Raw genomic sequence first — 27,973 nt, 5'->3', positions numbered from 1 at the left:
ATAGTTTTATAAACAACCTGGCTAGTGACCAGCAGTCCCAACTGAGATGCAGGTACGCTGTTCTCAGGCGTTTGCCGTGCTGGAGTGTGAAGTTATTTCCAGTCTTCTCAATTCAATTCAGTGTAAAAATGCAGGTTTCAGGGGGAGAAACTCCTCCTTCTCTAAAAATAGAGGATCTGGTTGCTTCTTGGGTGGGATAGGGCACGCAGTGTCAGATGTCTGGGGCAGATTGAAGCCACAAGTGATTTCGATGGGCCTCATAATTTGCAAGTGTTTGACTAGCGAGCTGACAGGAGGGCAGTGACCAGGAAGCAGTGGTGGCCATCTCCTCTGCCTCTCCTCTTCCTTGAAGGACTCAGCACCTCGCTGCAGCTGGGATATTACGAGTCTTAGAGCTGTGATGAGATGGAGCTGCCTCCCTTCTGCCCACACTGAGGATCCTCGCTTCAGAAAGGTGGTTTTAAAGCCTTTGATTCTCCTTTATGTTGTCTGTTTTCTACTTCAGGTGGCTCTCTGTCCATCATGCTGGTTTTTGTGGATCCCTTTATCGATGGCTTGTGCACATTGTGAGGAAAGAACTTTTTCTGCCAGGCTGGGGATCCTCCAGCCATGGCAGGATGCCTACAAATCCTGATTTTTCCTGAAGATCTTTTTTACTCCATATTTTGCAAAACAGTGTGGGAAAAGCAGTTTTGTTTTTTTTTTTTTTTTAAATCCTTCATGAAATGCACAGGTTACATGGCAGCAGAAATGAGGTTTAAGGAGTGTTTAGTTTCCAATGTTGCAGTCTTCATGCAAAGGGAGAAGCAAAAGCTGAAGTGTGACTGTCCCTGACCTTGCCTGTCTTACTTGCACATCAGAGCTGTGTTCTGCCTTTTAGCTTGTGGACAACCAGCTAACAGCAACATAAAGCTTTACCTCTTTAAGCCCTCCAAAGCTGCCATCACAGAGCTCTCCTTTAAACTATCAAAATTTTTATTAGTTTACTACTTACTTTTCCTGTCATTTTTCAAGCCTATTAAAACAGTGAATTGATGAAGGCTCTTGTGTGTTTTATGTGAGCTCACAGGTCTGAGTGTGGAATAAAACTAGTGCTGAATATCTGTAACTTCCATTGTATTTCAGTGTTTTTTTTAGGGGTGAGTCCTTAAAACAAGATGTAATGAGTGTTAGAGGCAGGGGGAATGCTCTCTGGTTTTCACGAGGACTGAACTGGAATTATGTTGAGGAAATTTCCTTTTTTTTTAATTAACAGGCAAGCAGAGTTCTAGGTCCTTTCATACTTAATTCTCCACTGTTTGCTTTTTGACAGCCTTTTGCTGTCTCCTTTCCAGAAGAGCCACTGAGACTTCCTCCAGTTATTTGGTGAGACAATTTCCTATGTGTAGCCTTTCTCCTGCCCTTCGTGGTAGTGGTGGCTTGGACCACCAGCACTTCTGGTCTCTTTGCCTACCCTCAAAGTCCCTAACGCCGGCCTTCTCATTAACAGCATGTGTTAAATGTCCCCCATTTACTGACTGAGCAGAACAATAATTCAGTTTTCTGATGGAAATTATTTCTGAGAAGAGACTGCAGGCTCAGGGCCACGCTCTCTTTGCAGTACTATCAGCACATTTTGGCTGCAAATGCAATTTTTTTCATAAATATTAAAGGAAGGGGTTATAGGTGGTGACTTCTGAGGTGTGGTTGTGTGACAGTGCTTTGTCCCAAACCCTCCTGTGTTGTTTCGGGTGAGCTGGGGCTTAGCTGTATGTGCTTACAGCCCCTGAGGAGGGCCTTGGTCCGTGATGGCGATACCCAGAAAACAGGGGCACCACGATGTTTTCTGCTGCATCTGGATTCTTTCTGTTGGTCTTTTTCCTTACCAGTTCTTAAACTTTTTACAGTCACAGTTTCCAACTGAAAGCTTAGATTTTAACTAACTATTTAGCTCACGCCTTAGTCAACCACAGAACAAACTCAATTTAGGTTCCTGAAGCCACCAGGCCAAAAAGTGTGCATCTCCACCTCATGGCCCTGAGAAAGGTTGTCTTCAAAGGTGGTTTTGCAGTCCATTTGTTGTACCAGAACCAAACAAAATCCATGTGGACCATTGTGTGCCTGTACGTTTATTTTTAGAGCCAGTTGCACTGCATGTGCAGGGGACCAGGCCTGAGAGGGGCCTTCCCGCCTCAGTGCTTCAGTGACGTGTTCAAGTGGGGAAATGAATAGTTTTGTATTGATCAAATCCTTACGCTTCTCATCCTGTCCCCCTTTCTCTCCCCCTCCTTGTTTTTGAAAGGTGGACCTTTTGAAGTCTTTTATAGCTCTTACAGACGTGTACCCTGCTGGATTTAACACCATGACTGGCACAAGGGAGGCTTAGAAGCCCAGTTAAACAGGGTTTAACTGGTGTTTTACACGGCAGACTTCTAAATTGTGAGTTCAGTGAGGTTTCTGGTTTGCTGCAGTGCTGCATGGATGTGGTACTTCAAAAAATAACGGTGTGTGTGTGTGTCTCTGAGGCATCGCTTTAAGCTAGGCCCCGATCTGAGTGCTGGCAGGGCTATGCTAACTTCTGCCCCTGAATAAAGGCAGCTGTGTGGTAGGATTTATGTAAGAGTTGTGAAACACAGCAACATGGGGGGTAAGTTCAATTAAAATCGGGTTGATAAATGAAAGACTGTGCTGGTCACATCAGGAGTTTGCTTCTCTCTCACACCTGTGGATGCTGAGGACAGACTTCCAGAACAGGGCCAGTAACCTGCAGCCTGTGTACTTGCAAATATCCCCACAGCAGGTTCAAGCTTTCCATATAGCTTTTGCATCACCTCTTTTCCAGCCAAGAGGGGTCTATGCAAGTTAAATCCTTAATAGCCCATTTGCCTGCCCCAAGCTGTGCCCCTGCAGTCCTTGCCACCTATTTAATGTCCCATACCTGGAGGCTGGGCAGCCTTCGTGAATCGAGGTGCTCTGAGTTCAGATCCTGTTGATCATTATAAATAAACAACAAATTAAATGCCTTTATTTATAAGCTGTCACTTCTTGTCGGTACCTTTTTGATGGGGTGTGGTTGCTGTTTGTCATTTCCATACCTTGCAAGCTGTTTACAGTGTATGGCACTTCTAGATGCCATAAAGTTTTTCTTCTTAATGCTCATCATGCTGCGCCACAGCTGTCTGTCTTCTTGTCTGCCCCCAGTGCTGTTGGATCACACTCTTGCTGTCTCTCCATACTGTGTTTTCTAAAAACTTTTTCTTAAATTCCTATGTGATACTGTTTTCTTGGCTACAGTCATCTTTGTAGGAGAGGTTCAAGTCTTGAACAAGGATATTCATCTTTTCTTTTTTCTCCTAGGCATTTGTTTAATAGTCTCAGTGTTTTGGAGCCCGACAGCCTCACAATTTACCTAAAACATTAGTTTTGTATCAGGTGTGTGTGAACATACAGCTCAAACACCATACAGCAGTGCCAGTTCTTTAACTGCAGATGAAATTTCCCAGTTTCATCGCTGAAAGCACAAGGGTTAATATCTTTCTGCAGATGTTAATCTTTCCTGCTTTTATCTTAATGTATGCATATAAAAACATTTTGGTATCTTTGTCCCTTTGCACTTGAACTAGAAACTGTAGTCTATTTGTGGTGTGTAGTAGGAAAGTGTTTTCTTTTGTACTTTTGATTTAGCAGTTTCTCTGTAGGGGAAGGAAAATAAAAGATTGAGACATTTTTCCAGTGAAATATGAAATGAGAGGACAGCGATATCTGAACTTTGCATCATTTCCACTAATAGCAGCAAAGATGACAAAACAGATTGAGTGGTTCCTTCCTCCCTCCGTTTTGGAGAGGGCAAGGGAAAGCCGTAGGCTGAAGGGAATAATCTGCAAATACAACGCTGAGTGATATTTGCATTTCTCCTTGCATGGAGTTGGGAGCAGTTCTGATACAAACGTATTGGAAATGGATTTTCCTAACCTGCAATGAGCAGCGTGCTTGAATTCCGCTGCTGATTTCTGTCCAAAGATTGCTGCTTTACAGCTGTCATTAAAAATTCATGGGGCAACTTGAGATCAAAGCAAATAGACATTCTCCTTACTGTATAAACCTGTTTTTTTTGTGGAACGTATGCATTGCATCTGTGTATTTTATGTAGGTATTCTTGTCCTAGGAAAGGCAGGCAGCCTTTAGATAGTGCAGCTGGACTCAAGGGATGGGAAAGCAGGCTCGGACCCCCTGATAAATGCTGGTCTCATTCTCTGCTGTCTTTCCTCACCTCCCAGGTAAGTGTAGGCACTTGAGGCTGTTCCAGGAAGGGGATGGTTTGTCTTCAGTTTGTTTGCTCCTTGCTGAGAACAAAACTGCCCTCACTCCAGGTATTTCAGAAGTGATCTCCTGACAAGTGCCTTCTCTTCGTTCATATTTCTTCTCCAAATAACTTCCTCTTCTCTTCCTTTCGCACCTTACCACACACTTCAGAGCAACGTGAAAGAAAGCAAGCTGTCAATATTGGAATCTTTTATCAGATTTTTAGTTTTTATTTTTTCTCTTCTAAATGTGTCAGCTTTGAGACCCAACATTATCCAACAATCTCATGTTTTGCCAGGACCTGTGATCTGAGTTTTTCAGTGAAAAGCTTGTAGGTGTGAACGCTGATGGCTCCAGTTCAAGAAGGCAGGTACCAAACTTTGCAGTTGTGTGATTTCTGAAGGGCTGGGGTTGCTTGTAAGGAGGCACCTCTTTGAGATTTGTACGTGCCAGATCTTCCTTGCCTTGTATTCCACTTCTGACCCATCCTAGCTGTCTGTTTTTTTATGTGGTCTGTTGTTTTTGTGCTTGATGGGGTTGGTGTTTGCAAATCCTGGATAGTTTAGCCCTGTATACTGTTACTATAAAGCACCCCTAAAAAGAAGGGGAAAGGAGGGAAGGAAAAATCTGAAAAGCTGCTAGATCTTGAAGATTAATCAGCCTGGTTTAAATAGCAAGCAAAGCTACAAGGGTGTTTTTCTCCACGTTATGTTTCCTTCGTTCTGCTCTCGCAAAGTTGTTTCTCTGGAGGAAGATTTCAAGCTCCATACGGCTGTGTTCTTGTATTAGTGTCAGGGCACAGGCAGAGATTATTTGTGGGAATATGTACAGTCACATTTCCTGGGGTTACTCCTGTGCTTTTGTGCTCGGTGGAATTAAGGCCTCATTTTGCACCGTTGCTTATCGAGTACTTCATTAATACATACATCTGCATTTACAGACTCATACCTGGGACCTCTTGTGTATGAGCTTACACCTGGAGTGGAGAAGTCAGCATAAATGTTGGGGGGTCCTAGGCTTTGTGGGTGATGAGAAGAGTTGAATCAGTTGAATCCCAGTTGAAGAATCTGCGGTAGGGTTCCTACAGAAAGGACACGAAAGAGGGGCTGGCAGAAGGGTGCCTATGATGGCTTGGGGGATCTGGTGGCCTGCAGGGGATTTAGGAGGTGCCCCGGGAAATAACTGCAGCAAACCCAAATGTCTGGGGCTCTGCCTGTGGGCTGGATCCTGACTGTAGATGATGCCTCCCAGCATTGTCTGAGGAGTATAAATTGAAGGGAAACAGTTCTTTTTAATCGATATTTTTAGTTAAGAAGTTTTACTGAAAGAGTTAATGGCTTTAAGACTGCCACTTGCACACATCTGTGTTAGAGGGATACAGGGTGGCCCAGGGAATTGTTTTGAGAAAGCTGGACTGTTTTTTTCCTCCTGAGAGGAAGAAACGTGATCTTCCCTTTGCCAAAGGCTAAAAGCTGGTGTGGATAGCATGCAGGCTGGGCGGCACTTCATCCATCCTCTTTGGGTTCACCCGGCTGCACTGGGCCTGCCATCCATGAAGGGTTTTGTAGTGCCACCACCTAGGGCTGCAACGAGAACCGAGAGCTTTCCGTGTGCTCTGATGGCTGAAATATAAAACTGAGGGTGTGTAGTCATTTACCAAATAGCATCTGATGTCAGATGGGAGTTTTCATTGAGGAATGAGGAGCATCTTTTGTCTGACCCCAGTCAAAAGCAAAGAGAGGTGTGGAACAAGAAGAAATCCTGGTTTTGAGTATCCGCTGTCGTGTCGCTTAGTCATGATTTGGGGGAGAACGGACTTTTTATTTAAATTTTTTTCTTCTTTTTTCCTCTCCGAATAGTGGACTCGGATCCAGGCAGCGGAGGGAAAAATTAGTTTTGCTGTTTTTGAAACATCTGAAAGGAAACTGTCTTAAAGGCAACAATAAATGCTCTGGTAATAACACAGACTAAACTGTACTTAAAACAAGTCTGTATCCATCACTCCGATATACTGAAATAGCAATCTGGTGATTTGATGTCAGGATGATGAATTATAAGCTTTTTTATTATTTATTTTAAGGTTTGGTTGCAGACTTTATGGAAAACAAAGTGTGTCTGGCTTGGGTTGTAAGGTTTATTGAACGGCTGGGAGAAACTTTCAGGTTTGGAGCACGAGTGGTGGATTGTGCATATAAATACACAATCACACCAGCACATTTGCATGTACATGCAATTTATGCTCGTCTCCGCAGGTAATTTACAATGTGCAAAATTGCAGCCGTGTATAAATCACGTTTATTTATACGCGTGGTGGTGGCTGGAGGTCGAGCGAGGGGTGGCACCTTGCTGCGCCTAGCGGAGCTCCTGCATGGGAAGGGACAACTTTACATCGATGGGGAGCCAATTCAAGGCCGGGTGACAATATGGTTGAGCAGATTTATTGGAGTGGCTTTGAGGTCTGGTATAATCAAATTCGTGCAGGCAACGCCGATGGAGAACATCCCTGAGACCATCATGGCTTTGCACAGTTGGGCACTGGTGCTACTGGGACGGCCGCATTCGAACCTTGGGGTGTGAGAAGGTTGCAAGTTATTTTTCCTTTGGTTTAAAACAAACTTTGCTGTGAAATGGCTCTTGGGTTGGCCAAAGTTCGAGCCGTTCATCCTCTTTGTTGGCCGGAGCGGTTGCTGGATAGCGTTGGTGCTCAGCGTTGGCTTGCGGTAGGGTTGACCGCTGATCTTGGTGCCCCGAATCGGCCCAGTACGAAATGGGTACGATAGGAAATCCCACCAGTTGTCTTCTCCTATTCCTCATCCAGGCAAAAAATTCTTGTCAGAGGGGTAAATCTGCCCTGAAGCTGTTGATGCTGCTTTTGCTGCTCCCTAGATGGGAGTGACCAACTTCGCTTAAAGCTTGGTTTAATCCTTCGTAAACAACTTACTAGACCTGGAGGAGCCTTTCCTCTATGTCCAGTGTGATCCAAGGCTGACAGCTCCAGCCCCTTCAAATTTATATTTTTAGGAGGTGCTCTGGTTTCTTTTATTTGTGTATTTCTTCCTAAAGGGGATGGATTGCTCTTGTTTGCTTGAAGTTCATCTATTTAATGGCTTTTTACCCAGTTTGTATCATAGAAATAGTTGTAAATCCAACGCTTCTATTAGTTTTATCTCCATCGAGCATAGAAAGCTGACCAAAAGAAAAGCTTGGGCTCCCAAAGTGCTGCAGGACGGTGTCACTGGAGGCAGGCAATGCCTTCACCTCTGGCTTCTCTCTGTGAAGTTGATGGTGGTTGTATCCCTGTGTCTGGGCACAAATATTTGTAAGCTGCTCATCCGAACAGCAAAATGCTGCCTCCCAGGTAGGTGAAGGATCCAGGAGGTACCTCCCGGCCGCTCTCCTGCCCTGATAGACCCGTGTGTGGATTCAGAGGACGTGTGTTTGTCCCGGCACGTCGATTGTCGGAGCTGGCACTGCGGCGCGGGGATCGATTTAAATCAAAGCGGCTTCAATAGCAGGCAGGAAGCCGTGGGCTGAATAATTGAACTTAGTTTTGTTTTGCACATGTAGTCCTTCGTTACTGTGAAAGAAAAGTTGAGTTGTGCTGGCAACTTTTCCCCTTCCTAACAGGTGTCACGAAAACCTAAGCGATCACCTTGCTTCCTAGGCATTTATTAGGGGTGGGATTAGAAAATAGTTGATTCTCTGCCTGTTTCCCAGCTGGCTCTTGTTTAGAAATCACGTCAAGCACCGTTTGGATGGCAACTGGGATTCAACTGAAAGCGCAGTTTTACTTGGCATTATGGCTGTTGCAGTCAGGTCAAAATGCAGTTTTTCTTCTAAAGTAAACTGATTAAACACAGCGAGGCTTGTCTGTGAAAAGGAAATTTCACTTAATTTCTGGTTACCGTGCCCTTCAGAAACAGAGAGCTGGCAGAGCTCATCAGCTTACTTCGGTTTTATTCCTCATTTAAAAGCAAGAAACTGTTTTTCCTGCTGTCTCAATTCCCAACTGGTTCCTCAACTTTGAAAGCGCTGGGCATTGAACTGAGCTAAATAAGCAGAGTTAAAAAGAAAATGTTTGTGCTTTTGTGCTTGCAGGCAAGGAGACGGCTTGAAAGATGGGCTGCCATTTAATCGGGCACTAGTTCCCCATGCCCACCAAGTGACTTCCACTAGTTCACTGCCTTGATCTCCCTTTTCCAGTGTAAAACATTTGCTGTGTACGAATCTTACTCTCTCTGTCGATTTATTTCCTGCTGGGAAGTGATGCTAAAGCTTTGATTTCCCATCCTCCCAAGTGGAATCTTCTTGAGGACATTGATGCGAAGTCCTTCGGCTGTTTCACGGTGGGATTTGGTTTGGTTTTCCTCTTGTGCCGTCCCCATCAGTGTTTAGGATGAGTCTCTCTGAATGTTGTCCGAGAGGAACTGCCAAATTTGCTTCTCTTGAAGGATATACATTCACGGCAGGATGCTCGCTCCCTGCCTGCTATTTTAAGCTTGTGTATCTTTTCAGATAATGCTTGCCCTGGCATCATTCATAGTACTCTTAACTTTTAAAGGCTTTAAATGCAAGGTAAACAGACCATCTACGCCTACCAGATCCTTCTTCCAAGCTCACGTGAGCCCTAAAAGATGGTAAAAGTACATCCTGGTACTGAAAGCAGCGGGTCTTGAGAGGATGGCCGAGCTGCAGCACGGAAATGCTAAAGTTGGAATCAGTGCAGAGAATAAGAGAAGAATAAGTTGGAGCTCCGCTGAAGGCAAGGCAGGGAAGGTGCCCTGCAATCGCTCGAGCACGAGCTTGGTCCGCAAAGTGAGCGTTCACAACAGATACAGCTTCTGTGCAGGAGTTAAAAATAAATTGTGAGGAATGGAGGAAAAAAAAAAACAAAACTGGGAAACAAATCTAGGTATCAGTTTATGGCCACTTTGGATTTCTGGGTGTGTTGAGGAGTGAAATTCTCAAATCTTGAAGCAGGAAATGCCTGTACACAGCCATCACGGCTTCCTTTTCTCTCCTTTCAGAACACAAACTTTTCCTACACCTCTGTCTGGCCTGTTTTCCTTCCTAAAATGAGCCAAGCTTTGTCTACTTCTCACAATACCTGGGGAGAAAAATGGTGTTTTGCTCTGTGTGGGGATTTGGAATAGGGTTTTTTCTTTGTTCAGGTAGGGTATTTTAGGACTCAGCCCAGCAATTTAATATTTATAAAGTTTGTCCTCTCCCTTTTTTTTTTTTTTTTTTTTTTTTTTTTAAGTGCCTGGGAAGGCAAGAGCAGAACGGAAGACAGCTAGCGGGCTTTCAGTATAACCTGGGTTATATCATCTAAAAATGGTCATTTTCATAGCACAATTTGCTATTTTATTATTATTATTATTTATACATGCATAAATTACAAATGCATAGATTCAGGTAAAACTCTGTTTAGTAAAGCGTAGAGCACTTGGTTTTCATTCCTTCCCTCGTAGTTTGAAGTCAAAAGCACAAAACAGCCAAGAATCGATAGCTTCATGGGTTTATTGGTAACAGCTTCCTTTTTCCTTCATTTTTTTGGGGAGGTGCATGGGTCAGAAATGCCATTTAAGCTCGGCCCCCCAAAATGCTGAAGGAGGATAGTGTAATCCTGCTAAATCCACTTTGACTCCAGCATGGAAAAGCACAAACAGGGTGTGCGTTCTCTAACCAAGATAAGTTGCAGCACTATTTCATCTTCAAAGTCCTGTGGTGTTTTAAACTAAAACATCTAAAACATATTGTAATTGGATCAAAATGACCACGGCAGTTATTAGCTTTGTGCTATTGCCTTAAAATGTTTGCAAATTAAAAACAAAACAACACCAAAACACAAAGAAACTCTTCTACCTCGTACTCAAGAGATAATCTTGCTTTTTTTTAATATACCAATAAAAAGGTAGAAGCCCCCAGTGTTTACTCTTCATTTTTGAGAGCTGGGACTTGTGTAAAATGTCACACATTCAAAGCATCCTCTGAATTCGTGGTAGCAGATCCTTTGCTGTCCCTGCTCCACTTGCTAAATGGGTTTGTGTGATCCTAAGATCCCCTTCCAGGGTGGTCCTGTGTGCAGCCACGAGCTGGACTCAGGGGTCCTTGTGGGTCCCTTCCAACTGGGGATGCTTCACGTAGGCAACCCTGAAGCAAGCCAGGTTGAACTGGAAGGAGAATCCAGCTTTCGTGAGCCCAAAGATCGGTAGGTGCTAGCAAACGCTTTTGCTGCCCTTCGAAACGGCAGCTTTTCTGTAACGAAGCAGAGCCTACACTATGTTAATCCACGCTTTGGTCCGATGATCAATGCAGGAAAACAGCCTGCTGTGAAAATTTACCACTGTAGATCGATAGCCCCCGGCTACCCAACTGTATTAACGATAATTGATGGGCTGAGGGGATCTTGTAAACACTTGTTTGTCCCATCAGCATGTTTGCTTATTTGTTGACAGTAAGGATATCTACAGAGCCGCTGGCAGCTCTAAATACATTTCTAGTTTTACTTGGGATTACTGCAGGGTGTGCGTTGATTTGTCTTCTAAACCACTCCAGCATCCCAAATATGATCAGGCATCAGGTATGGAAATGAATTAGTTGATGGTTAATTTTATAAGCTTTTGAATAAAACCAAAAAAAAGCCTTATTTACGGTAGGTGAATTGAGATCTCACGAAGCATCCGACTAACTTTGGCCCCAAGATGACATTTTTAAGGGATAAACGATCAAGGTTATGCAAATGAGTGAATTGATCAAAAGTGGTGATTTAAATCGCCCTGATTTACATCAGCAAGAGGGAAGCTTTGATTTAGATCATTGATTTTAATCTCGTTTTGGGATTGTACTTTCATTATTTTCCTCAAAGGTTGATTTTCATTGGCTGGTAACTACTTGGAGCATGTTTATTTGCAAACAATTATAGCCCTTAAGTTAATTTCTTAATTTCTTTGGGCAGGAGAGGTAGCGCTGAACTAGCAGGGTAAGTGGGGCAGGAACGTGTCCTTAGGCAGGTACGTAATTGAACAAATCCTTATTTAAGGTCTTAATATTTACATTCTCTAGAAATAGCAAATGAGCTCTATGTAGATGAGGCCTGGAACTGAAAGTGTAAGGAAAAAAAAAAAAACCTCTCTGTTCTGAAATTTGTTTTTAAACGTTGCTATCTTAAAATGCCAGTTAAAAAAAAAAAAAAAAGACGAAAACATCTCAGAAATGTTTTACATTTGGAAACTGATTCGTTAAACAAAGCAAGCATTATCTGCAGTTAATGAACTGAGCTGTGCCTGGATACCATGTCCTTCAAGGTTTGAAAGCTGACAGATCTTATTCTCTCACCTTGTTTTTATTCACAGATTAGAAGAGGGAAAACAAGCCTTCTGCCTTCCTGCTTCTCGTTTTTTTCTTTTTTAAACTCCCAGTTGGTTGTTCAGCTTTTGAATGAGCAAGGCACTGAAAAGAATGAGGTGAATAAACCGAAATGAACAAAATGCTCCTTATATGTGCAAAAAAAAAAAGGCAGAAAGTGGTTTAGCAGTTGAGACTCCGCTTCCTCCAGGTGTTCGTGCCGTACCTTTCACCCCTTCAGAGCTGATGTTCCCCTTCCTCCCTGACCTCCCCACGAGTCAGCAATATCTGTCTGCTGCTGAACTATTGACGTGCCATTTCTAATCACGTTGTAGTGAGCTTATGCTTTGGAGTAGTTTGTCAAAATGTTTGACAGACATTTGGGGAAAAAAAAAAGTCAATTAAAAATGCAATTCAAAAGCTTTCCTTTTGTCTTCCCTTGTGAAATCTAAGATGAATATAGATATTTTCTGAGCATTTTTTAATGGTGAGTGCAATCCAGTTTTAGTAACCAAGCTGCAAGACACATTAAGGTGGCTTTCAGCATGGAATACACGCTGAATGGCTTTTTTTTTTTCTTTTTCTGAAGGACTTAACAGCAGATTTATATTTTTACGGGGTTGGTTGGTTTGTTTTTTCAATGCAGAGGGTGCCCAGCAGATAAATTCAGATGGTTTGGTCACTGTAAGTTCCCAAGGCAAGGCAAACACAGTTCTGTCTTTGAGAGACTTATTTGCTATCAGAGCAAACTTTTCTTTTCTGTCCCTAAGCCACAACACTTGCAGAAGCCCTAGAGCAGTTATAATGAAGATTGAGTACGAGTGGATGAGAGATCGTGGTCTGTTCAGATTTTTCTATTTTACTTCATTCAAATTGATGGGATGATGTGGTGATGAGTCTTGTTGCAAAGAGCTCCTTAATTCCTTTGATAATTGTTTGCTTATTGCTCTGCGTTCTCAGGCGCTGCGTAAATGGTCTCGGTTCGGGAAAAAGGCAGCAGTTTGGGGTGAAGCTCCTGATGTCTCCCTGTCCTCCTCAACAGCACCAGCCCTGTGCTGAAGGACCACGTCAGGGTTTGGCTGGCAGCTGCTCCAGGGCTTCCCTTTTTCCTGGAGAAAATACAATAAAGGAGAAAAACACATTCTGAAGAATTAGCCCCAGCTTAAAACAAACACCTCACCACGATGATTTACCAGCACCCTGTTGTTGAATGTGCCGTACTGTAAATCAAGGAGAGAAGTGAGGCCCCAACGTTTTGTCACTGTTTTCGCTTGAATTCTGTATTGCCAGGTCGTTTGTTCGCTGCCGTGTGCGTTGGTGATGCTGTGATAAATAGCTTTACCTTCCGTCATTTGAGTGACTGCTGCTGGAAATGGAAAAATGAAACCCTCACCAGCTTTTTTGGAGATGTTCAGCTTTGTTTAGGAAGTCAGAAAAAGTTGATGTGAACGCAAAGTGCTGTTGCTGTTCAGTTCTGTAAAATGGAAGGAGGCAGCAGAACAATGTGTGTGATTTTATGATAAACTAGAAACATCTGTTGTTACATCCATGGGTACTTATGTCCCACGTCCTGGATTAGATTTTAATTTGCTTATCTCTCAAAAAAAAAAAAAAAGTAATTTAAAATTGCACAGATCTGAAGACAAAGCGTAAGCTGGGGTCTGGTGGTAGATCCTCAATCAGTTCATATGCAGTGGGGCATCCATTTAGAAAAAAGACAAAGGGAGGCAGAATGGAAATACAAAATGGGAAAGAGGAGTTGAGTGATCAGTGCTGTTCACCCTTCTGTGCAACACAGAGGCTGCTGGATGTAAAACAAAGTGGAAAAGGAGCCCCTTCAGGCCATGTGCCAGCCTTGATAAAATAGGAGCGTTTCTTGCCTGTTTGTGTGCACAGCCTGATTCGTGATGCTGTCACAGGTCTGGTCCCCCAAAAAGGGGGCCTGGGAGCGACAGATGAGCAATCTTTGCCTGCTGTTAATCAGGCAGCACGGGCTTTCTCTCGCTCAGTGGGACAGGGATGGGAAGGTGGAGCAGGAGCAGGACTGGAAATGAGAAGCTGGGAGGATAACGCAGAAGCTGAAAACAGTGCAGCAAAGGATGAGGAGGTAACGAGAGTTGTGGGAGGATTTCTGCCCTGGAAGGAAAGGGTGAAGGGATTTCAAGCGAAACCTTTAGAAACCCACTTGCCGCTTGTTCAGACCTGAGAGGGAATTTCTTGTAAGGAAACGAGGAAATACTTTGTTTTCTGCGTCTCCTGTAGGGACTACAAGAAACAGGCAACGTAATTTTCTGCAAAAAAGTTGATATTAAGCGAGTCATTTCTAGCTGTGCTGGAATGCTGGAATAGCTCATTTGCTCAGCTTTAATATTCTGGTTGCTCATCCCGGAGTTGCTGTAGGCTTTTCCTGCCAGTAGCTTCATCTCAATGCAGCAACAGTTATCTGTAAAGTCTAAGTGATCCTGCAATAAAAGGGCCTTCTTAATCAAAGATGGTAAAGTCGGAGACAGTCAGTGCTTTCAGCGTTGGCATCCTGTTCTGCTAAGGCAATCCCACGTAGGAGGAAGACAGACACAAAAAGTGATTTGGCTGTAATGCAGCAAAACAAATTCTGGCCAAATTGTGGACTTGGAGCTAATGGGTACACAGTGTTACTCTGCGAGCCTCTCTAACGCTGCCTGGAAATCGCAGTGAGTTTTGTAGCCTGTTAACTACTCAGACTGCTTTGTGATTCCGAGTTTGGCTTCGGCTGGTGAAAAATGGGGGCGCTTTCACGCCTTGTATTTCCAAAGCAGAAGCGTTTTAAGAATATTAGAAGTAAATCTTAATAGATTACTTCAGAGCAGCCGTAAGGCTGTGATCTAATCCATTTATATGTATGCATGTGTCATCCCTCCCTCTTCCCCAGCCAACTGGATGGTGACTTACGGTGTCAGTTTTCTCCTTGTGGATGGGGAGCGAGGCTTTTCTGATGTAACATGTTTTACAATACATTCACGCGCTCTGGCTCGCCGAACGGCTGTACATAAATTGTGCCCAGGCCATTTAAGAACATAATATCCCTACTGGGTCAGCCTGACGGTCAGACTAGCCCCGTACCCGATCTCTGATTACGGTAAAAATCCTGCTTGCAGCCACTCAGCCTTTTCCCTGCAGTTGAAGAAGGGTTGATAAAGGAGGCAGAAACCTGCTCGGGGTTCCGGCTTCATGTCGTATGACTGACAGAGTTCCTGCCATCCGACCTCCCTTCTCTGCCCTGCTCAAATTCCTGTCTCTGTTTTAAGTTTTCGCTCTCTGCTTTTCCTGACCTGCCTCCTGCAGCTCTTCTCAACCAGACCGCTTGCTGGTTCTTGGCTGATCAGTCACAGGTAAGGGTAGATCCGAACTGCTTTGTACAGGTTAGAAGCTGTAAAGATGTTAGGCTGTAAAAATGTTGGACTCCTTTAAACCAGCCCAATTTTTTTGTGTTTGTGTGCCAGGGAAGTCTAAGACAGTTCAATAAAGATATGCCTGAGTCCCAGTTTACCAGGTATGAGCAGTCATTTGAAATTAACTGATGGTTGATATTTACAGCCTCAAACATAGGGAAAAATATTAGTCAATCGGAGTTTGGTGAAGTGAAGGGGTTGATTCTTAAGGTTGTGGGATGTATTTATTGACTTTGCATTTCTCAGCATTTCTTTTTGCGCTTTCTATCATCTGCTGTAGGAGCTGGAGCTTAAAGAAGAGCAAATGCTGTGACTGAGGGCAGTGGGAGAGTTTGCTAGGATGTTTTACCTTCTGGTTTGTTTTTTAAAGAAGGACTTGAGTCTGTCAGGTATCCCACTTTGAGTTTTCTCCTTCAAATCCTAAAAGGGTTCAGTTAGTGCAAGTCCTGGGTGAGAACTGCAGGGGATCAACGAGCAATCTCTGGTCTAAAACCCTTTCCAATGACCCAGGTATCGACCCCAAAGGGTAAAAGCACAGCCTCTTAAACTTCAGGAGCTAGCTTGCTCTATCCAGCACATTTCTTTCCTAGAGCCCATTACACAAAGTCCAGGATTCCCAGCCCCAGCAAGTGGGGACAAGGTAAAAGCATCGTCCTCAAATTCTGGAGCTGATGGCCTGGGTTTGACAGGTTTAGCTGTGAAGCTGTGCTGATGGAGGGGAAGGATGATTTCTGCTGAAATAGTAATATTGCATGGAAGGCAGTGTTGACACAGTGAGGGATTACTTACTTCACCGTGCTTGTTCCCCTGTTTCTGTAGGAGTAGCAGTAAAAGCACCTTTACGTTACCATAAAGTGACGGGGGAGGAGGTTATCCTAATAAAATGTAACGTAATCTGCTCGAGTGGAGAGGCCTGGGTTGGAGGCTTATGGAATATTGGGCTGTAACTTCTCCCACTCCATTTGCTTGCTTGAATCTTGAAAGGGTTTTGTGAGCTGTCCAAATGAGGGACGTCTTAGCCCCACTGCTGTCATGACATTCACCAAACTCACTGTTGTGTATTTTTTTTCCCCAAAGATTCTGCTTTTAAAATAACTATTTTAAAATACTTTTTCCATTTGATGCCTAGCATCAAATTTTCTTCATTCATCATCTTTTCTTCGAGGTAATTGTCATCCCTTCCATTGTCTCTAGCTAAGGAAAATCAGATTTTGAAATACAAAGTAAGAAGATCCGTCCAGTTTTGGATGGAGAGGGAAGAGGACTCATAACTGATGGATCCAGTGAACTTCCATTCACTTCCAACCTGAAAATGGTTTAGAAAGGTTGAAATTGAGGGAAAGGTGGAGTCCATGGTCTCTAAACAGCTCCAGAGACTGCTGCTCTGCTTTCTTCTCTAGAGGATCTTGCAGCAGCCTTTACTGCTGCAACTTTGGAAAGTTTTCCAGGACTGCTTTAAGTTACTCCTAACCTCAATTACGGGAATTTAGCTCTGTTTTCCCTGGTAAGCCGTGTTTAAGCGTGGCATTAAACTGGCTTAACAAACAGTATTCGTGTGGATGGGGGCAGAGATTTATGTAACTGGTAAGTCTGCCAATACGTTACCAACTGGATGTAAAGAATTATAAAGATTTAAGCAATAAATGAAGTTGAAAGTGCCCCTTTTATGTAAGTCAGTATTTTGGATAATATTCCTAGAACTAACTGTAAAAAGAAAAAAAAAAACTCTCATCCCACTGTCTCCTGTGCTTGGCAGCAGAATTGTTAGTCAGCAAGAATGTGCAGAACTTTGTGAAAAATTGTTTTTTAGATAATTGCTTGTTGCAGACTGTCTAGAGGAACTCGCATTTTATTTTTGGCATGTTGCATTAAACAGTAGCTTTTATATTTTAGGACTGATGCGTTGATTTATGTATCCTCCGGTCCTCTGGTGGAGGTCCAATTTCCAAACTTGGATGCTTCTCTTGAATAACTTCAAAACTTTCAGTTCTCAGATGGGGAGAGAAACGTTGCAAGACATTACCCGACCAGCTCAGAGCAGAAGGGTAAGGTGAGGAGCGTGATAGGCCTAAAAGGAAACTTATTTCCTATTTATAGGAAATACTTTGCATTAATTCACCTCTGCATTTTGGTATGTATACCTTTGAGTGGGTTGAATTTCCCCAAGCAATGTATGTGTGCTTTGGGAAGGCCAGGGATCTTATCTACAAGTTCATAATCAAAATCCAATGAATGAATGAATTAAAAAGCCTTTCTTCTGTCTTTATTCGTAAAGTTGTAGGCTTGTAGCATGTATAATAGGGCTAAATTAAAACAGCAGCTTACCGCTGGCATTGCCAGGTGCTGGTGTCACCAGTACACAGCAGAAGTCTCAGACCTTTATGAAATATTGGTGGTAGAAACTCGTTAGTGATGTGTTGCAGCAGCACTTTGTTAAGGGCAGCAGGATGTACAGGGAAAACCGTGCCTCTCAAGGGGTGCTGTGGGAGGACTCTGCCACATCTTCACCTGTACAGCAGCTGCAACAGAGAGGACAGAAGCATGCATCCACCCCACAGAAAGTCTTAGGACTTTTTTTTTAATTGGCAACCATCTTAACTTTAATTCACACCTGAATTATGCGTGCGTGTGAAACTGTAAAGCTCCTCTTTTTGATTTTTTTCCCAACAGCTCTTTTTTGAGTGGTCAGGTATAAGGTGAATGGACTTTATTTTAAACCCAAACAAACTCTGTCAAGCGTTTGGATAAAAATATTTCAAAAATAAAGAGAGAAAACCTCTGGGAGCCTGAATGGTGAATTACAGAGCATCTTCCCCAATCTTTGAACGTACTTTGTGTAGCATGGAGCTGGAGTAGCAGGAAGGCACCTCTAGAAATTATTAAAGCCAGGGCTGGAATAATTCTTCAGATGGTTTTTGTTCATCGTGTTATCAGTGTGCAACAGAGTGGTCTGCAGCTTTGAAGGCAAGTCAGCCTTGCCCCGAGACGATCTCCTTTGAACTGCTGTTTGAGCTGGTAGGTGCCTGACCCCTTTAGAAAGGAGCAAGTGGCTACCTTAGGGCCACTTGCCTGCGTGAAAGGGTAGGGAGCTCGAAAACAGCTCCAAGAAAAGGCTCGTGCAAAGGGGTTTTAGAAAACAAGCTGTATTTGGCTACGGGGGTGGCTGTCGGTTTTATTGGTGCAACAGGTGGAGAAAAAAGGGCTCACACAAACCCCGGACAAGGCATTGGTTTGTCTGGGGAGCAAGGAGAAGCGGGTTAACGCTTTGGAGAAGGTGAAATGTCTGAATGTGAGGATAAGTGAAAGTTTTGCTATCGTTTTGGGCACTTCCTTGCCACTTCCCCAAGTGTAAGGCTGGACTCTGCGTGAAGACCAAGCACCGATGTTTGGTTCAAAACCATCTCCAGCAGATAAAGCATTTTCTGCTTATTTCTGCAAAAGGAAAAGCTCCGTGATCAATCAACTACGAGAATGAATTGATGGCAACTCAACCTGTCTTCAGTATGGACAATCTTTCCTTCTAATTCTTCCCATCCCCTTGCCTTCTGCGTCTCTGTTAGTAAGGTTCTGCAAGAAGCAGCATTAGATTTGAAGAAAGAAAGTTTTCAGAGAAGTTAACAAGTGAAAATGGAGTATGTAATGGTAGCCATAACCATGGTCCTCGCTGCCAGCGACAGCTATAATTTTATGTGGGGCACATACATCCTAGCAGACTCTTCCCATTTAAACCACACTGGTTTCAGCGCAGACCAAATTTAGGATCTAAGCATGGTGACCACAGCACTCTCACAATCTCTAATTCCTCCTTCTGCCATTTGCTGTCTCTTCTCAAATGCTCAGCGAGACTTTTTTTTCCTCTAGTTGTTCTATGGAACAGCTTTGATTTTTCTCACTTTGTGGTTATTTTAAGCTTCAGAAAACAATACGAATGTACTCTTCCTTTTTTTTTTTTTCCTCCCCTCTTTCCTCTGTGCTTTTATGAAAGCGGAATCTGTGTAGATAAAGCACAGTTGATCTGTTAGGGATTACTGGTTTCTCAGTTATTCTTTTGCTCTTGCATATCATGCCTTTATGTGGAAGAATATTTAAAGGTGCCGTGTAGAACAGGGAGATGAAAGATGCTTTGTGCATTGAAGAGCTCTGGTGTCACAGGAGTCCACCTGTTCTCCCGTAACTTTATTTTTTTTTTTTAAGCTGAAGTTTATTTAAAGTGAATTTTGCTGCTTAGAAAAGCCGCTGGGTTTTGACAGCCTTAAAGGCTGAAAGACCGTCCCCACAGGTGGCGGCAGCAGCACGATGCCCTGGTATTGAGGGCACAAGAGGAGGAAGCAGGAGATGTGCCTCCTCTTCTCAGCTCCAGCACGGGTCACCTTGAGCCGAGGAGCGCGTTGCCGCGGCTCGGTTAGCTTGGGATGATGTTACCCCAGCTCACGAGGGCACTGGGAAGAGTCGCTGCTCTCTTAGGAAAGAGAAAGCAAGGATAAAAACTTGCATCGTCATCGAGGCCCAGAGCTCATCTCGAGTCTACCAGAGATGGGAATAAATGGCAGTTTTGGGGCGATGATAATCCCAACACCCAAAATCTAAGAGTAATTGGAAGGGATTTTGTCTGAAACGAGCAACACAGGAACCAAACCGGACAGGTTTCATGGAGGCTCATGGTCTCTTGGTGTATCCTACGTGAAATCTTAGTAATATTTCTGGAGAGTCAAGCTGGGTCTGTATGGAGATCCATTTAATGTAGCATTGGGTGTCAAGCCCTGGTCAGTACGGGACCATTACTGCGCCTCTCCAGCTTGCAGAGCTATCCCTCTGATTAAGTACAAGAGGGAGTTTTCTTTTTGACCCTTTCAGGCTATCAGCTTAATTCCCAGAAGCTTCAGATTTAATTACCCATATCATTACCACAACACGCATAGCTGCAGATTTTATTAATGGCCATAAAATTGTGGCATCCCCTCGGAAGGGAAGGCAGACTCGCAGCTAGCAGGTCCTTTCCCACGTCGCCTCTGGTACCAGCGAATCCCACAGGTCGCTGCAGCACCCCTCGTGCCCTTTTGCTGAGCAGCAGACCCTGCTCATCCATCTTACCCCCATTTTCCTGCCCATTTCCCAACCTGTAGTAACCCTCTTCCCTAGATCCGTCACCAGACTTGAGTGTTCTTGCCTCTTAAACAGAGATTTTACCCTTCTCGGAGCCCATTTCAATGTGTTTAGCAACTGTCTGACCTTTACACCTCTCTGTTTCAGGCTCCTCCCGCTCTCTGGGTTGCTTTTGTTCCTGTCCCTAAAACGTGCTCTAATCCATTTCAGTTCCTTTTCCCCGGATGATGTTTTATGACTTTGTAAATCAGCCTGAGTGGTACAAAATCAAATGCTTTCCTGAGCTACTGATAACTTATGTCCACTGTTTCACTCTTGTCTAACCTAACGATTTGGTCGTATAATAAAAAGGATTTCAGCAGATTTGTCAGGCATGACCTTCCTTTTATGAATCTGTACGGAATGTCCTCTACTAAATTATGCATTTCTAAATGTTCTGCAATTTTGGCTTTTATCAACACTCCCAATACATTCCCACAGCTGAAGCTCGAGGAGAGCTCCTGCTCTGAGAGAATTCAGCAGAACTCCCTCGCAGCCCAGCAAGATTCATCAGTTTTTCAGGATTCTCTGTAATAAAACTTTTCCACTCCTTGTCCTCGTGGTATTAGATTTTTGACTTTGGGATTAGCATTATACAGCCTTAGAGCTCTAGGTTTTGGTTCCAGGCTTGCTAAATCATTTCTTTTGAGACCGTGGATGTCAGTTCACCTCTGCAGGTTTGGTTTTCTGGCCTCTTTCCTAAGGGCTATTTCGCATTTCAGCCTTGCTTTGTGCTTTTGCCTGAATATATATGAGGGAGGGGGAGGAGGAGGGACACTCCAAATCCTTCAAGTGCTCTTGCTTCGAGCCCTTCTGCTCGTGTTTCTGCCTCCTTTCAACCTATAGCTTGCCACTTGGGCTGCGCTTCCAAATACGGATTTCTCTTGGAGGTATGTTCTGACCCACCTACTTTGTGCTGCGGATATATTTAGCCAACTTTTGCTGTAACAGTTGTGTGCTGCTGTCCCAAAGCTTCCCCTGTCATCTGCTCTCCTGCCTACCTCCTTCCCCGTTACCTTGCGTGCGTCACGAGCCACCTGCCGGAGTTGGGCATCTGCAGGCAAAGCTTTCGGCTGGTTGTATTGGGTTAGTTTTGGCAGGAGGAAGAGGATGGAGACTGAGCAGCCCCATTTTCCCCCTGAGCTGCTCGCTGACCTGTGCAGCCTGCCCACATCTGGCTGAATTCCTCCATCTGCAGTGAAAATCACAAATTCCCAAAGTCCCCAAAGTTAGGGATGAGACCACCAATGGAGACTTAGAAAATCCCTGATGCTCTGATTATGAGTTTTTAAGCAAAATGCACAAATGGGTCCGTGCTCCTTGCCCCCAAAGCCTGGCTACTACAAGGCAAAGGTGCTGCTCAGCTGGGCTACGTGGATCATGATGCCAGAGCAGTCTTGGGATGGGATGCCTTCAGACCACAGGGCATGGATCTTTTTTTAACCTTAGCCCAACCTAGAGTGAAAGAAGCTCTAGACAACCCACTGGGTAAGTGTCCACCCCGTTATCTACCGGTTTTCATAGGAGGAAGTTGCCAAGTTGAGGAGATAATAATAAAGTTATGATAAGATTAGGGCAGGCGCTGCATTTAATGGGCTGACTTTTCTTCTTTTCCTGTTCCATGTCATCTAAGATGGATCCCAAGTGCGAAAAATAAATAAATAAACCACGTAAACCTGCGCCGAGTGAATCACTCGTACTAAATTTAAACCACTTATTATGGGGAGGGAAAAAAAAAAAAAAGAGAACTTGGATTACAGGTTTAGCGAGCAGGAGCACATATTTCAGCCTGTATTGCCGTATTTATAATTGCCAAACTACCGATTTCTTGGAACTCTGCTATTAGCATTGTTAAGCAGGGTTCCAGACAGTCGCTCGTATAAATCCCCATGAATGTGTTAGGCAGGAGAAGGACCTTGCAGAAATATTGAGCCGAGAAACGATCCCGATCTGGGGGATGCTGCCTGGGCAGGGGAAGGAGAGGTGCTTGCTGTTAGGGTGTCCTGCTGGAGCGTCGACTTGAGGTTTGCTTGAGTGTTTTGTGAGGTGTGTAGGAATTTATTTCTTTTCTGGACAGAAGCATCGGAGTGTGGGAGGTTTCTGTACAGGACAAACTTGTAGCAGTGAATCCCCATACTTTGCTGATCACTTGCTCTCCTTCACTCAGGCAATAAGTAACCACGTGGAAAAACACCTAAAAAGCCTCCTTTTCATGGTCAGGTATCATTCCTTTTCCAGCACGCTTTTCCAAACAACAGAGCCTCCCAAGCTCTGAAATGATGACAGCACATTGCTAAACGCCCCATTTTTTTGTAGTTTTCGTAACACCGATGTAACCAGAGCACCATTCTCGCTGCCAGTCTGCTGACTCAAACCATCTCTGTATCTTCTCAACTACTCAGTGGGTCGAAATTAGATGGAGCCTCTAGAGAATAAATCTACCAGCGTGCACGCTTTGCCTTGGACAGAAAAATATTGCACCTACATCTGCTGGACCATGTACTTCTGCAGGGGTGAGAGGGCCCCACGGGCTTTCTGGCACAGCGTGCGAACAAGGAAAAGCAAGTGGATCCGACTGCTCCACATGGATAAAGCCTTTAGAGGTGGACCTGATGAAAATCTGGAGCATTTTAAAGAGTTAATGCTTCTTAATTTTACGTAGGAACTCGTTATGGCTAAGTGATGCCACATTCCCCTCGATACTTTTCTGTGCCATGCAGCAATGCAAAAATGAGGGATTTTCTCTTCCATGCCTCTTGCTGGTACTAGTGATCAAATGAAATATTTGATCAGCAGATAAACTCCTGGTTTCTTTTATTAGGTCAGCAGCTGGGCATAGGTTCCCAGCTCACTTCAGCTGAATATCCAGGCATCTTGCGCTGGGCATTTTGGTATTCACGTAGGCTCTTGGCAGTTTTCTGCGCCTGCCAAGGGTTTGCTGTGCCCCTATCCTGCAATTAATCTCCCTCTGTCAAGTGACCTGGTGCCAAGCGCAATTTCTGGAATTCTGCTAAAAAGGAAGATCTGGAGGCCATAATAACAACGGTTTCTTTTTTGTTCCTAGCATGAAGTGTTGGGCACAGCATGCTTGCTCTGCCTCGTGCTGTCCGCGAGTTGCAGTGTCGGGCTGCGGTGTTCCCCTGTGCCCAAACCCTGCACCTAGGGCACCTCGGGAGGTGGAAGGGAAAGTCAAATTCTGCCCCAACACACTGTGTAGTAATTCCTTTGAGCAGATCCAGCTGGTGAGAAGCTGAACCGAGGCATTATTAAGGCCACAACCCCAGGTAGGGGCTGCACGTGGGCATGCCTGGAGATGCTTTGCTCGGTGTGAGCACTTCTGCTGCTTGTGTCCTGCACTGGAGGTCTGCTTGCAGACATATTTCACTTGGCAGTGTTGGATCTCATGTCAGTTGGCATATCCATTGCTACTTCAGAAATCGGTTAAGGTAATTAGCGTTAATTGAGATCTCTTTTCAATGAGCCCCTCGTTTATTGTATGGCTGGCCCAGGCTTGGACTCGAGAGTTTGGCAATCCCCCATCCCCAGTTTTCCCTAGATTAAGGTGCGTAACTGTACATAGCCAAAGAGTTCAAGTTATAGTCTGGACTTTTTGGCGTGCAAACGTGTTGAATGTTGATTCTCCGTCAGGGTTTGTCTTTCTCATTAGAGGTTTGCGAGAATTAGCTGTGAATTGGGCTGCTCCTGCAGCTCCCTGCTGTTCCTTGCTGCCTCGTGCCGTGCAGTTCGTGGCTTTGTGACAGCTTCTGCTCGGCTGCAGGGTCAGACTTTGGACTGAACCACCCAGCTGAGAGCCACCTTCTCTTTAAATTCTCTCCCGTGATTGACCATCTCTTCCTCGTCCATCTCAGTGCTCCGTCAGACTGATCTAAGTGGATCAGGGATCTCTTTGATCACTGAGGCTTTGCAGCAGCTGCCAGCTATCGCTGTTAGCCAGGAGGTGGGTGCCTTGCTGTCATCCTTCCCCTATAGGGACCGACGTGTAATTGGAGGCACCAAGACTAATTCAATTCTGGCTTCTGGTTCCAGGCAGGTTTTTGACAACGTACTGAAATTCAGGATATATAACAGCGTAGGTGCTTGGTACATTAAATCCTAAAACATACTTGTAAGCAGTAATGGAAACAGAACCTGGGGTCTGCTGGAACGTGTCTGGAGATGGGTCTTGAGGGCAGCGTTTCATGTTACAACTGCTGTTGAGGAAAAAAACATACTAAATGGTGTCATTCTGCTTGGGCTGCATTGCCTTTTATGCATCTCTGGGCCTTCTGGAGTAGCTTGGGGTCCTCTCCAGTGAAATACAGCTCAACTTGCCTGCTTTTCTGGAAGCTGATTTTTTGGGAAACTGATTTTGTGACTTCAGTCTTTTTGAAGAGAGGAGCAGCTTCTGATCTGCTTCAAGATGGAGCCTGGCCTCCAGCTTGCCCGCTGGGCAAAGCCCATACATTGGGTTCAGGGTGCTGCTTTTGTGTGGGATTGGGAAGGGAAAAGGGAAGAGAAATAATAGCCAATTGTTTTTGTGGAGCTTTGCTGCAGGGCATGTTGTGGGAGCAATGATTTACTCACATTCTTTTTTTTAAGTGCACCAACTGTTGCTTTCTTTATCATAACATCAAGGCATGTGTTTTCTAAAGGGGAAAAGGCTTGTTTTGGTGGTTTCCCGTCAGTTAAAGAGTTCTGAGGAAGAAGAGGATCCTGTCAAAAAAAAAAATAAATTACTGTAAACTTGGCAGGATGCTCCTCCGTTCCCTCACCACAATCCCCAAATAATGCTTTCTCCTGCATCGTAGACCAAAGGGCTTAGAAAACCCAACACAGTCTCAATAAGAAAGCAGAGGTGATTGGAGATAACTTCTGAGCACTTTCTTTAGTAGTTTTTGTTTGTGGAAAATACGCTCTCTTGCTCCCTTTGATCTCTTTCTGATTTACTGAAACAGGTTGCCCAGAGAGGAGGTGAAGTCTCTGCCTGCAGATACTAAAAAACTGTCTGGACGTGGTGTTGGGCACCAGTTTTAGGTAGAACTTCTTGAACACGGCGGGGCTGTGGATGACCTCTGGAGGTCCCTTCCAATCTCTTCTGTGATTAGAAGGTCACATCCTTAAGATAAGGTCTCTGCCCTGGCAGCTCGTGCCTTGTTACCCCGTGACTGAGCCAACATCTTCTGTGCAAACTGCTCGTTGAGGTAACCCAAAGCTGCAGCATTGCTTAGCGGTGGTGCTTGGCCAGAGCTGCTCGTGCACCTTCCTTAGGGTCTGCACAACACCTTGCTTAGGATACAGATGAATGCACTAACTTAGAGCAATAATATTCAAATAACTTCGACCCTAGAGACCTAAAAGGCAACGCTGACCGCGTAGAAGTGGATGCTGCACGCTGCCGAGCCGCAGCGCGTGCTCGGGAGGTGACAGGTCTTAGAGAAGGTTCTTAACCTTGCTTTCCAGGGCACAAATGTAACACATCCTCGAGTCATATGGCAGAGCATTTTTTTTTTTTTCCTAATAGGCCTATTTTGGGAAAATGGGCTAGAGAGTCCTAGATTAGCTTTAGTATTTTGGATGTTAGTCCTACTTTTGTACACGCACCCAGATGAATTTTAAGTTTTGATACAAACGCAGTACCTGGAGTTTTAAAAGCCTGGATAAACAATAGCCTGTCTGAACGTATCCCAAGAATAAACGACTCTAAGCTAGCAAAGAAAGCCTTAACAGGGGCTATTGTCTGGCATCTGAAGCCAGACACGTTCAAAGTAGAAATCAAGCCCCAATTTTCAATGGGGAGGGTGATTAACCATTAGAATGAACTGCAAAGGGTGTGATGGTTCCTTGGTCTCTTGCTGCCTTTGAGGCAAGATGTCTTTTGGACAGGAATTAAGCCAGTAACAGGTTTGTGTTGCTTACATTGACTTCAGCAAAGAGAGGGAGAATTGGCTGAAATGAAGTGGCCCACATTTGTAGAAACGCACACAGCCACTCATCATTTCTCCTTTCCTTCACCATCCAGTGACCAGGTTTATGAGCAAGCTGAAACTTGGTTCTTCAGCAGGTCAGTAGCTGGTAGCATAACAGTCTTGGGGCCTCTGTCCTCACCACTGATGCTCTCCTGGGTGGCTGGAAGCCCGGGATTTAGCCCCTCTGTCCATATTTTACTTTGACAAAATGGTGATGTTTCTCTTTCCCAAGGACAGAAGGCTCTTAATTTATTTGTAAAGCCTTTTTTAAGAACTTACTGAGGGAGGTATTAGTGAAGTACAAAGCGGTGCCGTTATTTTTTACTATGTGACTCACTCAGAAATTAAAAAGGAAAATCAATTTCTTTTCCAAATAAGTGATATGAGCCTCATCTTTACCAAGTGACTTCCTTGCCTCTGCAGAGTGTGGTGGATCAGGGTGAACTGTTCTTCAAAACATCTAATTGCATACAGTGAGAAATGAAGAAAACTGAAGTGGATCCCAAGAATGTATTAAAAATCTAAACTAAAATGAGAATGATTTCATGTCAAGTGAGACAAATGCAGAGTTGATACTCCACTGCTTCACACATCCACTTGTCCTTGGCACCGAGAAAATGAGATTTTTAATATCTGAAAAACAGATTGCCACGAAGACTCATCCATTGTAAATTTAAGCTGCCTTTATAGCAACTTAAGCCGGGGACAGGATTGTTCATTACAACCGATTCTACAACTGTGGCCATGATTTCCATATTAATATTGAATTTTTTTTATTGTCTGCCCCAGGAAGGAAGGGGAACAGGTAGTGTGTTATCCCTGGGTTAGCAGATAATGTATTTAATGAATAATGCGAGAAGGGCAAAGGTTTGTGTGTTCGTGCTTGCATATCAGCCGTGGATTGCGGTGACACCTGTGCTGGGATTAAGCCTGGTTTGGTGCTTTGCTTGATGCTAAATTAGACCAAGCAGAAGAGTATTGATGATCTTACAATCATCATTTGGTGGTGGAGGTGGAAGTTACGCTGTTTTGGGCTGAAATTTTTCCCTAAAATTCGAGGTGAGGGATTGTTCCTTGTCTGAAATCACAAAGCCATTTTATTTAACCCTTAATAGGGGTGCAGGGAGAGCAGGGTATTTCTGTACCACCAAGCTTCAGATCACCGTTGAGCCTAAGACCCTTTGTAACCCTTTTCAAAAGCTGCCCTTCTGTTCTGGCAGCAGATGTCGGAAACGCTGGTTTCTTCTCCTTTTTGTTTAATTTCATTTGCTTTTGCAATTCCAGCTGCCGAGGCAGACCTGAGGATTCCCTGACCTGCCTTGCAGTGTGGCTTTGTCTGTGAGAATTTACGATTGCGTCCAGACTGCAACAGTGCCACCTCAACCTCTAAAGGAGCAAAAATTGCGACTGCCTCATATTTTCTTGTGAGCTCTCTCTTGGTTATTTCTGCTGAAATTCGAGCATCCTTTTTATCTGCCCTCACAGATCTGGAGTAGCTTGGAAAAGTTCCTTCTCCCTGCTCTGTTCACATCCCAGATCTGGGCTGGATCCTAATAGCTCTTCATTTATAACATCTGAAGCCTGTACCTTCCTTTTTTTTTTTTTTGTTCCTTCCATTAGCATCACTAAAATCATTGTCCTACCTTTGTCATCTCACACCTGAGTTACTGCAGCCTTTTCTTTGGCTCTCTGTATCTCATCCCCTCGTGTTCCAGTTTAATGCCGTGTTTCATGATGATGGAAGGTGATCTTTTCTTTCCTTTGTGGGTTTTGTTCTCTGCTCCTTCCACACTCCTCGCCCTCAAAGCC

General features: G+C 44.2%; 1 protein-coding gene across 18 annotated transcripts in view; it reads left to right on the top strand.

Annotated features, from left to right (window-relative positions):
- The window catches only part of HMBOX1 (homeobox containing 1), a 115,626-nt gene that overhangs the window by 11,490 nt on the left and 76,163 nt on the right, over positions 1–27,973 (top strand). Inside the window, exon 1 of one of the 18 annotated variants that reach the window (XM_084513302.1) lies at positions 27,570–27,588. The exons of the other annotated variants lie outside the window; for them this stretch is intronic. The gene's annotated coding sequence lies outside the window, so the exon portion shown is untranslated. Of the gene's footprint in view, positions 1–27,569; positions 27,589–27,973 lie in introns of those variants that run through there. 18 annotated transcript variants of the gene reach the window in all.

The sequence above is a fragment of the Aythya ferina genome (genome assembly GCF_964211825.1).
Source record: "Aythya ferina genome assembly, chromosome: 3".
In the NCBI taxonomy this organism is placed as follows: domain Eukaryota; kingdom Metazoa; phylum Chordata; class Aves; order Anseriformes; family Anatidae; genus Aythya; species Aythya ferina.
Note: the sequence above shows the minus strand (reverse complement) of the source record. Positions and strands in the feature narration are given on the sequence as shown.